Source organism: Prionailurus bengalensis, chromosome B2 (genome assembly GCF_016509475.1).
Source record: "Prionailurus bengalensis isolate Pbe53 chromosome B2, Fcat_Pben_1.1_paternal_pri, whole genome shotgun sequence".
Classification (NCBI taxonomy): domain Eukaryota; kingdom Metazoa; phylum Chordata; class Mammalia; order Carnivora; family Felidae; genus Prionailurus; species Prionailurus bengalensis.
The window spans coordinates 80,714,746-80,727,984 of record NC_057349.1 but is presented as its reverse complement, the minus strand read 5'-3'; the positions used below and the strand labels follow the sequence as shown (position 1 = coordinate 80,727,984).

General features: G+C 40.8%; 1 protein-coding gene across 1 annotated transcript in view; it reads left to right on the top strand.

Annotated features, from left to right (window-relative positions):
- Positions 1 to 13,239, top strand: part of BACH2 (BTB domain and CNC homolog 2) — a 354,231-nt gene that overhangs the window by 89,110 nt on the left and 251,882 nt on the right. Inside the window, exon 2 of the mRNA XM_043591946.1 lies at positions 6,359 to 6,471. The gene's annotated coding sequence lies outside the window, so the exon portion shown is untranslated. The remainder of the gene's footprint in view (positions 1 to 6,358; positions 6,472 to 13,239) is intronic.

Below are 13,239 nucleotides of genomic sequence, written 5' to 3'. Positions count from 1 at the left end.
TCTCATGGTTTAGGTAGTCACCCAGGCAAGAAGAATAGGCCTTGGGAATTCTTCTATATTGTGCCTTTAATTAAGGTAACCTTAGGGGTGCCTGGGTGGCTCAGTGGGTTCAGCTGTTGTCTCTTGCTTTCAGCTCAGGTCTTGAGCTCATGGTTCATGGGATTGAGCCCCACATCAGGCTCCATGCTGACAGCACAGAGACTGCTTGGGATTCTCTCTCCTTTGGTTTTTGAACCTCTCTTTTTGCCCCTCCCCCACTTGGACTTGCATGCGTGCTCTCTCTCTCAAAATAAATAAACATTTTTAAAAACAGATATTCCTAAATTACTGGGGGACTGAAATTGACCCTTAACAGAGTGGTAGCCCTTAATCTAAACATTAGATATCCTTATGTATGATTTGGTGAAGTGGGGGAAACCCTCAGAAGGTGTGCCAGAGGTAGTCCTCTGAAAGCAACGGACACGCTATCACTTGGTGTTCTTACTGTACCTTGTCTGGCTCTCAGCAATATTTTTGTGCTACCAGCAGTGACTCTCTTTACAATTTGTAATGCTCTCATTTCTTCTTCCTTATCACAATTTCTCTCTGAACCATTGGTCATATGCTAGTTGAAATTTCAGAACGTTAATTTTCTTTTTTTTTTTTTAATTAAATTTTTTTTTCAACGTTTATTTATTTTTGGGACAGAGAGAGACAGAGCATGAATGGGGGAGGGGCAGAGAGAGAGGGAGACACAGAATCGGAAACAGGCTCCAGGCTCTGAGCCATCAGCCCAGAGCCTGACGCGGGACTCGAACTCCCGGACCGCGAGATCGTGACCTGGCTGAAGTCAGACGCTTAACCGACTGCGCCACCCAGGTGCCCCAGAACGTTAATTTTCAAACTGTATGACCTATCCTTGGGGAAGAAGGCCTCTAATGATGCTTGATGGGAAGACACCCTCATCCTTGGGTTGTTTTCCATGGCATGTTGTGAAGGCAGGGCATGGGGGGCAAGGCAGATTGGCAAACATTGTTCAGTCTCTTGGGGCAAAACCATGTTATGGTGTGTTTGCTACCTAAATGTGAGGGTAGCAAGGATACCAAGGTCCTGAAGAACCAGAGACATGTTTGATGTGACTTTGAGGATGGAGAGAGGCCTGCAAGGAGCTCCTCAGGGAGCTCTGCTCTGATCCCCCTGCCTCTTCAGAAAGAAAGGAAGGAGCCAGCCACTTACAAGGAGTGTGTATATTTGGGGAAGGGGAGAGGGGTCCGTTTGTTGCTTTACCTTTGGATCCATTAATCCCAGCACCATGCCCCTTATTGTGGAAGAGAAGGATTGGACTGTCTGTAATAAAATGGGCTTAAAATTTATCTAGTCTTGTACAAGGATTCCATCCAATTGAAGGTTGTAAGATTTCACTTCAGAGACATGTAAATTACTCCAACTCGTAAAAACAGGGGTGGAAGGGAATTAGGGATATATCTCTCATCTGTTTGTCTGATTTCCCAAGCTCCTAAGTCCTAGTTTTAGAGAATTTCCTCTACACTTGTCATCTTGCTTTTTCCCCCTTTCTCTCCAAACCCTGTTTGTCTTTCTGTGACTTTGCTTAATCCTTCCTCACAAGTTCTCGGGTCCTCATGCTTGAGCCCTCTGCCTAGGCTGCTGGATTTGGTGGTGGGAGGGGAGGAACAAGAGGCCATTCCACAGACTGACATCAGGGTGCATTATATCTAAAAACCAGCAAGACCATTACCCTTATGAGTGATCTGCTGCTTGCTCCTATGGGCCTGTTTCCCATAGGAGTGCCTGAGCAACGCAGCTTTGAGTTGTATTACAGAAGCCTTCTAGAATGAATGTCTTGGAAGGGGGTGGAGGAGTTGGAGTGGGGAGAAAAGCCCAGCTCATCATACTCCATTCTGTATTGGCAATAAGTATTAGTTGTATTTCCAAAGGCTAAGAAATAGCACTACACACACACACACACGCACATGCACAAATAGCCTTCGACATGTTTAAGAGTGTCAAGAGTAAGAGTAAGTACTCTAAAGAGTACTCTCATTAGAGTAAGGAGACTAGAATAAAATTGGCTTATGCTGTTCCCACCATACCTCTATACCACATTATCAGTGATCCAGGGAAAATAGACTTTTCTCTGTGGTAGGTGGAGGCTGGTGGTAAATAAATAGTGGAGAAACAGGTAAGCCCGGTCTTTACTTGACTCCAGCCCCACTTGCTGACACCCAGAGAAGCCAGAGGATGTGGTGCTGTCACCAGGAGCCTGAACCTCTCCGTCCCTTCTGTTAGTGAGGGCCTGGATGGTGAGGGGCGCTTGGTGAGAGGCTGCATCACTGATCCTGTCTCTAGGTGTCTTTGTTTGCTTACCTGTCCTTTCGTTTTCTTCTCTCTTTGTAGCCTTCACCTTTTCTGTTCATTCTCTCTTTGATCTCTTCTTCTTACCCTGTCTCTACTTTTCTGCTTACTCACACTCCTACCCGCCTGGAAAGATGAATTACATTTCATTAACCTTTCCTAAGCCTAAGGTTGACCACAGGCTTTGTTGCCCATTCAGCCAACTTTGTTAGGATCAACAGAGTGGAAGTCCCACGTTAGCTTCTGGGATCGACGTTCTCCAGGCATCCTTTGAAGGTATCTGTATTTGCCTTTTGTTTAGTATCATGGGAATCCAACTTCGAGGATGATTAAAAAGAAACATTGAAAAATAGAATAAAGAAGAAAACTCCCTTAATTCCACCATGGTAACACGGGTATCTTTTCCCCTAATGCTTTATATTTAAGATTCACTCTCCTTTTTTAAGCTGTGGATTTCTCTAAGCTTCTAAATGGAATTGGCTGCAGAACAACCAGGTTCTCTCTGTTTCAAAGAAGATTTAAAGTACTTGATAGAACAAGGCCAGTCTTTTTGGTTGCTGGCCAGAAGTGAACTGACCCAATTTCTAAAACTGTTATCTGTTTGCTGAGGTGTTTTCTGGTGGTGGTGGTGGTGGTGGTGGTGGTGGTGGGGTGTGTGTGTGTGTGTGTGTGTGTGTGTGTGTGTGTGTGTGTGTGTTATTAGGAGAGGTTTATTTTATTTGTGGGCTTTGTACGTATTTTAATTCTGTAGTATCTTGAAATGAAGTCACTTCTAGCCAGAGTCTACTGCCTGTAACGGCATGACTAAGAAGAATTCTTTTTCTTCTCTGAATCTGGTTTCATCATTTAAAAAACTACCACTCAGATCAATATCAGTACTAACTGAGAGTATTAATATAAAAGTGCATTGTACAGTTTTGAGCACTATATAGCTGTAAGATATTCTTAGCAATGTTTTCCTAAAATATTTACAATCCTGGACATTAAAAGATTTTCCTTAAGAAAAAAAAAAAACCCAAAGGCAGTCTGCAGTGATTATCAACATTGTGTTTAAGATTCTCCATTAAGAGTCCACATCATCCTAGGCTCTGTGAGTGAGAGCAAGGAAAAAAGTCTATTCATAATATTTATTAAGAACTTTCTATGTGACTAATATTTCCCTCAAAGAGTTTTTATTTTGACTTTGTTGTAGAACCAATATACATGAAAATGACATAAGAACACTTGGGGTGGTGGGGTCACAGGGGAGAATCCGTAATTGCTTTAGTGCAGACTGTATACCCAAGCTCTGAGGGAGAGGGGATTGTGGCATGATTGGAGCTGGGTGGAATTTCCTTGGGGAAATTGTGTTCAAGAATCCTTGTCTGTTTGCTATTATCTTCTTGTGCCCACCTTTCCTGTGTTGATACCAATGTGTACATTTGAATGGAATTGTGACATCAGACATCTGTGCAAGGCGTTTGGAAAAGTTTCCCAGTTACGTGCTAGGCTATATAGTTTTTAAAGGTACTGAATTACATTTATTAAAAAGGAAACAGCACGTGTAGAGCTCTACTTTAAAACAGAAATGTGGGGTGCCTGAGTGGCTCAGTTGGCTAAGCATCCAAGACTCTTGATTTCGGTTCAGGTCGTGATCTCATGGTTCAAGAGATCAAGCCCCATGTTGGGCTCTGCACTGACAGTGCAGAGACTGCTTGGGGTTCTCTCTCTCCCTCTCTCTCTGCCTCTCCCCGACTCATGTTCATGTGAGCACTCTCTCCATCTCTCTTTCTCTCTCTCAAAATAAATAAACATTAAAAAAATTTTTTAATAAAACAGAAGGGGCACCTGGGTGGCTTAATCGGTTAAGCATCTTACTTCAGCTCAGGTCTTGATCTCACGGTTCATGGGTTTGAGCCCTGCATCTGCTCCATGCTGACAGCTCAGAGCCTGGAGCCTGTTTCAGATTCTGTGTCTCCCTCTCTCTGTGGTCCTCCCCCACTTGCACTCTGTCTCTCTCTCTCAAAAATAAGTAAACATTAAAAAAAATAAAAATAAATTTATTAGTATCTGCTTCTGGAAACTCAAAGAGTAAAAGTTATATGCATAATTTTCTTTCAGTCATTATAAGATTGGTTAGAATTAGATACTGAATTTTCTTGACTTTGAGGCATCAATTACCCAGGCGTCAGGTACATACAGGGGTGTTTGGATGTCTTTAGGCTATAAAGTCAGAATTCCAGGGTCTCTCCATGTTGTACATCATTGTTAAAATATGTTATTGCTATGACTGAATGTGGTATTTTCTTTGGAATCCCTATGTCTCAAACAGTCAAGGAGTGATTTGTAATTTCCTCTCCCTATCTTCTGATTTGTAAAGGAATCTAATAATATCATGTTCACAGAATAGTAATGTGTGTGGAGTAGGAGTTTATCTTTTGAAAATACAGATTACAAAGCCATTTTCTTAATGGTGAAAGATGTTCACTTAGGAAATATAGCCTTGGACTTCTCTGTGTCCTCGATTCAGCAGACACACCAGGGCCTCATGTCATTCCCCAATAGACAAAGGCTGAGTGCTAAGAACTGAAGGTGATTATGATTAGTGGGATTATGACTTCTGTTTCTTTTCCTATTGAACACTTTCTATATCGTTACTGTATTATTATTAAAAATTGGGGTCACCTGGGTGCCTCAGTGGTTTGAGCCTCCTACTTTTGATTTCACTTCAGGTCATGATCTCATGGTTTGTGAGTTCGAGCCCTGTATCTGGCTCTGTGCTGACAGTGCAGAGTCTGCTTGGGATTCTGTCTCTCTCCCTCTCTCTCTGCCCCTCCTCTGCTCGCTCTCTCTCTCTCTCTCTCTCTCTCTCTCAAAATAAAGAAATAAACCTAAAAAATTAAAAAATAAAAATCAAATGTATTTTAAAGCCCTGCAGTTGCCTTTAAACCTGTAATTCTAGTCTTTATGGAAAGTTTCAGATACATAAACACTTCCCAGATGCAGCCAGGAAAAACAACACAGAAATAAGGTGATTACAAGGAACCTTACAATGTTTGTTCTCCTATCAAATTCACCCATAAACATCTTTCAAAGAAAAGGCTACAGGTCTAATTAAGGGGTTGAAGATAGTTCTTTCTTATTTTTCCTTAATATTTGATAAAGTAAGAACCCTGGAGCAGTACAATAACTGTTTTACTCTAAAATGTAATTCAAGTGAATCAAAAAACCTCCCTAAAGAACCAATAGCATGGATAAAAACAGGGACCCTTATTCCATTTGAGGGGATGTTAAATCATCTGGTTCATTTGGCCCATGGGAAACTGACCTCCTGGATTCCCTTACAGTAGGGGCTCTGTGGAAGGTCCTATCTATTAAGCCCTGACCGTGGTACAACCAGTCTTCAGCAAATGCTTGTCTGTTCCTTTATTCCTTGTAGGCAGCAGGGAAGGCATTGAGGTCTGGCACAAAGTAAGTGCTGCTTACATGCTAGATCCTTTCTCCTCCCAAGGAAGCACATGCCTGAGCTAGAAACTCTTAAATAACTGACCTCTCTGGCTTATTGATCACTATATCCTCAGTACCCTGCACCTAGTAAGTACTGAGAAAATAGTAGTTGAATGAATGTTCTTGTTTCTGTGTATCTGCAGTTACTCTGAGCATATAATACCCAGCTTTTCCTTGGCCACTGGCACGTCCAATATCTGTGACCTTAAGACTTTTGATTTGATTCTTTAGAATCTAGAATTTGATTCTCTGACCTGTGCTGTGCAATATGGTAGTCACTAACCACATGTAGCTATTTACATTTAAATTTAATTAAACTCCCATAAAATTTAAAATTCAGCCCTTGGCTGCACTAGCCACACTTTAAATGCTCACTAGCCACATGTGGCTAGTGGTTACCATAGTGGTACCACAGTACAGGCATGGAGCATTGCCATCATGGCAGAAAGTTCCACTGGACACAGAACTGCTCTGTGTCTTCCTGAGAGCCAGCTGATGGATTTCCTCTTTGTGTTTGCAGTGCAGCTGTCTGCTTCGGGAAGTGAGGTCTACAGCAACGAAGAGAATCTTCCAGAGCTGCCTTGCACTGTGACATGTCTGAGCCCTTGCTCCAGTCCCTGCAACATGAACAAGGTAAGAGATATTTTTGGGAATCAGCCTTTGTGTCTTCTTTACAGTACCCTGATTTTTCTGGGTATGTAATGTCTTCCCATGGTGTGAGGAGGTTGCTTCTCCTGCCACAGATATTCCAGAGGTTGGAGACTTGTGTGACCCCAGCAAGTGGTGTTTATAGGCAGGGTCACAGGAGGTGGTGGCCATGCTGTGGTTGTATAGTCTTACGGATATGTCACTGTGTTTGTCAGAGGCTTCTGGTTGACTGAAATATTGGTTGCTAATTTAACTGCCTTGGCATGAATGTTGGAAGATTGAGGCTCTGGAGCCAGACTACCTGGGTTTAAATATCAGCCCTTCCAGATACTAGCTTTGATGGTCTTGGACAAGGGGCTTAATTTCTCTGTGCCTCAATTTCCCCATCTGCCCATCTGTAAAATGCTGATGATAATAGTACCTACCTTGTAGGGTTGTCAGAAGGATGAAATGAATTAATATGTGCACCATATTAACTTAATATAGTACCTATCTACATTATAAGCATTTGACAAATATTTACTGTGGTTGTTTTTGATGTTGGGGACACTGTTGTCCTTTAGACATTTCTGCAAGAGAGTCTTAGGTGTATCTACAACATTTCCATTTATTCCTTGTTTGACTCGGCAAGTAGCAAGTGATTACCAGATGGGCCCTGAGGGATGAACAATGAATGGGGCTTGGGTTTTGCCTGTGGCGGGTGACAGGCTTGGGGGGAGTGTGGCTAGTGGTTTTAATTAAATATGTACCAGAAACTCTGGAAGCACAGAAGAAACATCCAACCTTGGGAGATATGGAAGGGACAGCATAGAGGAGGTGACATTTTGAGTCAGATCCTGATTGATAAATGGTCATTTCTTAGACAAAGAAGTAGGGCAGGGCATTCCAGGTAAAGGAAACAGGCTATGTTTAGGCACAGAAGCATATGAGAAAGTCTGGTGTGTTTAGAGAACAAAGAGCTTGGTACAGCAGGATTTCTCCTCAACACTGTTAACCTCAACACTGTTAACATTTGGACTGGGTAATTCTTTATAGTGAGAGGCTGTCTTCCACATTGAAGGATATTCAGTAGCATTCCCTTTCTCCCACTTGAGTTGTGACAACCAAAAAAAACTCACACATTGGCATTGGCCAGTGTCCATCCCTTGGGGGGACACAAATACCCCTGGTTGAGAATCACTGCAGTGGTGGAAGATGGTAGGTATGAGTCCAGAGAAGGAGGTTAAGTGTCCAATTCTGAGAGCCACTGAAGGATCCAAAACAAGGGAGAGACATTTCCAGAGGTCTACAAGAAGAGGTTAATTTATCACATTAGCTATGGGTTGTGATGCAGTTGGACAGCGCTTTTAGACAGTGGCCTTCAAAAGGTATTATGGAGAAAGCCCATTTTATTTGTTGAGATTCTTTTACTAAGAACCCTTTTCAGCGGTAATTTTTCTCATGGCCATTTGTTTAGTCTTCTCAGGGTGGCTGCATAACCCTACTAGAAGAGACCAGAAAATAATAAGCAATTGTTTTTCAGTGATTTTCATTTGGCTGAGTTAAGCCTAAGAGAAGGAAACCTTCCACCCACCACCCACCACCCCCGACCCCCCGCCCCCATTGGCTTAAATACTTACCTTTAAGCAGTTTTTGAGAAGAGAGCTCTTGGAACACTGGAAAGTAGCAGGTATTCCACCCCAAGGTCATGACTGGAGCGTGGGGAAGAGAGGGGATTCATCACTGTGGTCTTTGCAAACCTTGGCTTCTATTAGTTAGAGTTTGGTGTACTGAAATGCTAAGACAACTCTTGGGAAATCTCTGATTGGCAGGCACAGCTTGCTATGATGGCCCTGCCCTGAGTTTCTCCAGAGCAGTTCAAGGCCTGATGTCATGGTTTGGCTCTTGATACACAGCTGGGAACCAGACTCCTCAGACATTTCAAGTGTCTCAGTAGGTGTGTCTGTTGCTTTTGGGAAGTTATGTTCCGTCTAAGTGGCCCAATGAATGCTTTATTTTATGTTATTTTAATTTAAAGTAGTGATTAAGCATGATGTGTAACCTTCATAGGTCAGCATTTTTCTTATGGGTTTCTTGGCATAAGACAAAGAATAGATTACCCTCTGGGGAGGAAATAGATCTTCTCAGTGTAAGTAAAACCAGACAATCATCTCATCAATTAGGATATGTAAGTTAGAATGCTGGAAATATTTTTGTGGGTGTGATTGATTTTCTAGGTAGATTTGTTCCTAGAAAGTTGGAGACATTTTAATTGTGCACTTTCCACTTACTTGGACATACACTCTAATAACTCTTTTTCCTTCCCAAACCCCTGCTAGCTTACGGGACACTTTAACTGGGGAGGTGTCAGGATGCAGCATGACAGAATATTCTAGGGTCCAGTGTAATTGCTGTGAAGTGACAGGGCAGTTCTGATCACAGTGAGGCATTGACATCTATCTCTCTTTGGGGTTATTTAGAGATGATCTCTCTAGAAAACAACAGGAATTGCCCCCATGGCCATTGGTCAAATGAATTAACCCTTTGTCTGCCTAATATAATCAGGCTAACCTGATAGTGAACTGCTGTCCACCAGGTAGGGCCATCATTACTCATGTTCTTGAACTTCTATGTGTAGCAGAGTCTGGGGACACACCAGGAAGGGGTACACTTCCAGCCCTCAGACAGCTAGCACTGGTGCATCCTAATAAGATTAATACAGAGTGGATAGTGGATACCCCCACATTTATTCACCTTTTTAATGTTATAAACAGGCATTAATAGTTGTACATTTTGGGCTTCATGTTCTAGCCTAACATGTTAGAGGAATTATGGGTGCACAAGTTTTCCCAGGCCACTCACTCTCCCTAGCTCTCATCCAATCTTGAAGACCCATCTTTCCAAGTTCCATATTCTCCATAGATCTTTTTGTAAGAGCTGACTTTCCAATCTTTATATTGACCCAAAACTTTGTAATAAGGATTTAACTTTAAGTTTTGTCAGAAGTTTCTATCCTCTCTACTTTCTCAGGCATTCCCTAGTTAATATGTATAAATACAGCTTTTATAATACAAATGTTTGCTAGTAAGAAGGACTATGTTATTTACATATTATCATGCTGTAAAGAAAGAATTTTAGGGTGTTACTTAAAAAATGATAGCCAAATGGGAGGCAAGTTAGACAGGATGGGATTTTGTAGAGGCAAATTGGGCAGAATGATGTACATTGAGTACATACCACTATCTTAGTTCCCAAAACCACACTAACAGGAAACAGTGTTCTGCTCTTGAAAGATATCTCTTTCTAGCAGCAACCTTGGAATTACAATTTTAAACTCTTTCCCTCATGGTCGTCATTTTCATGAAGGCTTATCACATGCTGTTGTCTGCCTTGAATTTATGAGGACACTCCATCTGATTGAAAATTAATCGATTTTTCCGTTATTATACAGAATGCCCCCCCCACACACACACACAGTGAAAATGAATCTTCTTGAGAACTGTTTCTTCCTTCTTATGTTCAAGTAAAGCCAGATCTGATTGCTATTGCTTGGACAAATGCCATAGCATCAAATGAAGTTGAGTAGTATCTCTTATCTCTCTTGGTGGGTGGATGCTATTGTTTTGCTTAATATCTACCCAACAGAATTTTTTCTCTGAATATTTTACTGTGCCAAGATTGAGGCAGTTTCACCTTTACACTCAGATCAATATCTCTACAGTCAACTAAAGAGTAAAAATGAAATTGAGTTTCTGCCTTCGTTTAAAGTTTTTCTTTCTTGGCACCTCCTTAATATGAAGCAGTGAAATTCAGAACTCATCACTCCTGGCTCTCCACCTGGCATACACATGACTCTTGATTAAACATCAGCTCCCCCAACACACCCTTACGGTGTGTATTATGTACCACGCACTGTGCTTGTGAGACATCAGTGAACAAAACAAAGGTCTTTGCCATCCAGAGCTTCTGTTCTGCCCAAAGTAAGGAGAGTCATCTTACTTCGGAGGTTTTAACGTTTCAACACACACCTAACATTAAAACTTTTTCCATTTTAAACTTCTTTCACTTGAGCAAGTTGACAGAGCTACTGGATGTGATACAAGGAATTGATGACTAATAAACATAGAAGAATTTCTCTTCCCCTCTCTAGGACACTCTTGGTGGTATCACCAAATGGCCCATCTATATCGAGTGTATCTCCACCCTTGTTTTTCTGCAGGCAATGGCCAAGTCCCCTTTGTGGAAGACTTTGAAGAAATATTGCACACGTCTGAAACTAGGGACAGGGAAGAAAATGCAAATAAAAATTAAGTCATTCCTCCCTGGAATAAAGGCCTTATTAATTTCTAGTGGTAAAAATTATAAAGGAAGAGAATGTATTTGACTATAGCCTCAAAATTTCTTTCCACCACAAGGCATTCTGAATTACCCTAAAGACAAAAGACATGCCAGAGCAATCTTTACAACATGTACGACACAGAGTTAAATTAGCTAATTTAGTAAGAGTTCTTACAAATTAGTTAAGATAAAGATGAGTGCTCTGATAGAAAAGGGGCAAAGAACAGAAAGATAAAAACCAGTAAATGAAAAAATACAATCAAAAAATAACATAAGAAAATGCTCAACCTCAAAAGTTATCAAAGAAATGCAAACTAAAGCAATGAAGTAGCATTTTCTACCTACACATTGATGAGGATTTGTAAAATGTACTCGGTGAAAGTAGGAATGAGACTCTCGGGCTCTCCCAGATGCAGTGAAAGAACATATTTCTCAAGGGAATTTAGACAATGTGTATCAAAGCCTCAAAAATATACACACCTTTCGGCTTAGAAATTCCATTTCTATAACAGTTACCCAAAGACCATTGCCATGGATGTGTGCAAAATTTGAGCTAAGATATTCATCACATATTATGATAATAGTAATTATAAAAGTAACAACTGTGGTACAGCCATACAATAAAAATACCAGGGAGGGATGAAGGAATATTTAATGACATAAAAACATGTTTTAAATAAATTGTGGAGAAGGCAGGTTATATAACAATATGTATAGTTTTATTATTATTTCATTATTTATTTATGTTTATTTACTTTTGAGAGAGAGAGAGAGAAAGAGAGCAGGGGAGGGGCAGAGAGAGAGAGGGACAGAGAGAGAATCCCAAGCAGGCTCTGCCCTGTCAGCACAGAGCTTGATGCAGAGCTTGAACTCCCAAACCATGAGATCATGACCTGAGCCAAAACTGAGAGTCAGATGCTTAACCAACTGAGCCACCCATGCACCCCTCATTATTTCATTTTTAAAAAACATACATGTCTGCCCACAGAAAAGAAAGTTGCAGATACATCATAATATTAAGAGCATTATCTTCTTTTTGCTTGTATGTTCTAAATTTCTTTTGCAATGTACTTTCTTTCATACTAAAAATAATATATAAAAAGACATTAAGTGATATTTAAGATATGAACTTCACTATATTAAAAAAAATTTGATGTTTATTTATGTTTGAGAGAGAGAGTGAGTATGGGGGAGGGGCACAGAGGAAACACAGAATCCAAAGCAGGTTCCAGGCTCTGAGCTCTCAGCACAGAGCCCGATGTGGGGCTTGAACTCATGGACTGTGAGATCATGACCTGAGCCGAAGTCAAATGCTCAGTTGACTGAACCACCCCAGGTGCCTCAAACTTCATTATATTTTTAAATATTCATGATAAAAAGGCCGAAAGGATATTGCCCAGAAAGTTGGCAATGGTTTTCTCAGAGGGTGGGTACATGGTATGTATTTGTTTTTATTTTTAAAAATATTTTTCTGTATTTTCAACTTTCCCACCATAAGTAGTTGTATATATGATTGTAAGTCAGGAAAAAAAGCAAGGATTTTAAAGGAAATACCACTTTAGTTGTTTTGCATTTGAGGTATGAATGGATGAAGGTATTTAGTGACAGATGAAAAGAGAAAAAGAGAGAGCCCTTGGGAAAAACAGAGGTTTGAACTTGGGAATGATTCTGTTTGACGTATTACCAGAAAGGAGGTTTTTAATGTGCTAATGGTTTGGGGGCAATAGTAAAAAGAGAAATGCTCTAGAAAAAGATATTGTCCTTTGATTCAGTGACTCAAAACTTTTAAATGGCATTACATCATCTTACTCATTATGCGTCATTTCTTCATCCAGCTCTTCAAAAGACTTTGCTGATGTATACAAGTTTAGACCAGTGGTTCTCAAACTATGGTTTGGGAACGCCTGGGGAGCCCATTCACAGGCAACCTGCAAGGTCAAAACTACTTTCATAATAATATTAAGACTTTTTTTTTTTTTTGGCCTTTCCACTCTCTTGAGTATACATTCAGTACAGTTTCTCAAGAGGCTACATGGCATGCAATGACATTTATCCCCGTGGTGGCTGTTGAGATGTATGCTTGTGTTTTCATGTTCCAAATATCGCAGTTTTAATTTTTAATAAGGTGAACATTGATAGAAATAACTGACATAAACAGAAGTTCTTTAAAGTCTGCAGTAGTTTTTAAGCATGTCCTGAGATAGGAGTTTGAGACCCAGTAAGCTAGACTGTGCCTATGTCCTGTATTTGGCAGTTTTTGTTCTTTTTTCAAAATATTTTTTATTTATTTTTTGGGAGAGCGCAATTGAGGGAAGGGCAGAGAGAGGGGGACAGAGGATCTGAAGCAGGCTCTGTGCTGGCAGGCTGCCAGCAGCAGGACCAATGTGGGGCTCAAACTCACAAACCATGAGATCATGACCTGAGCCAAAGTTGGAT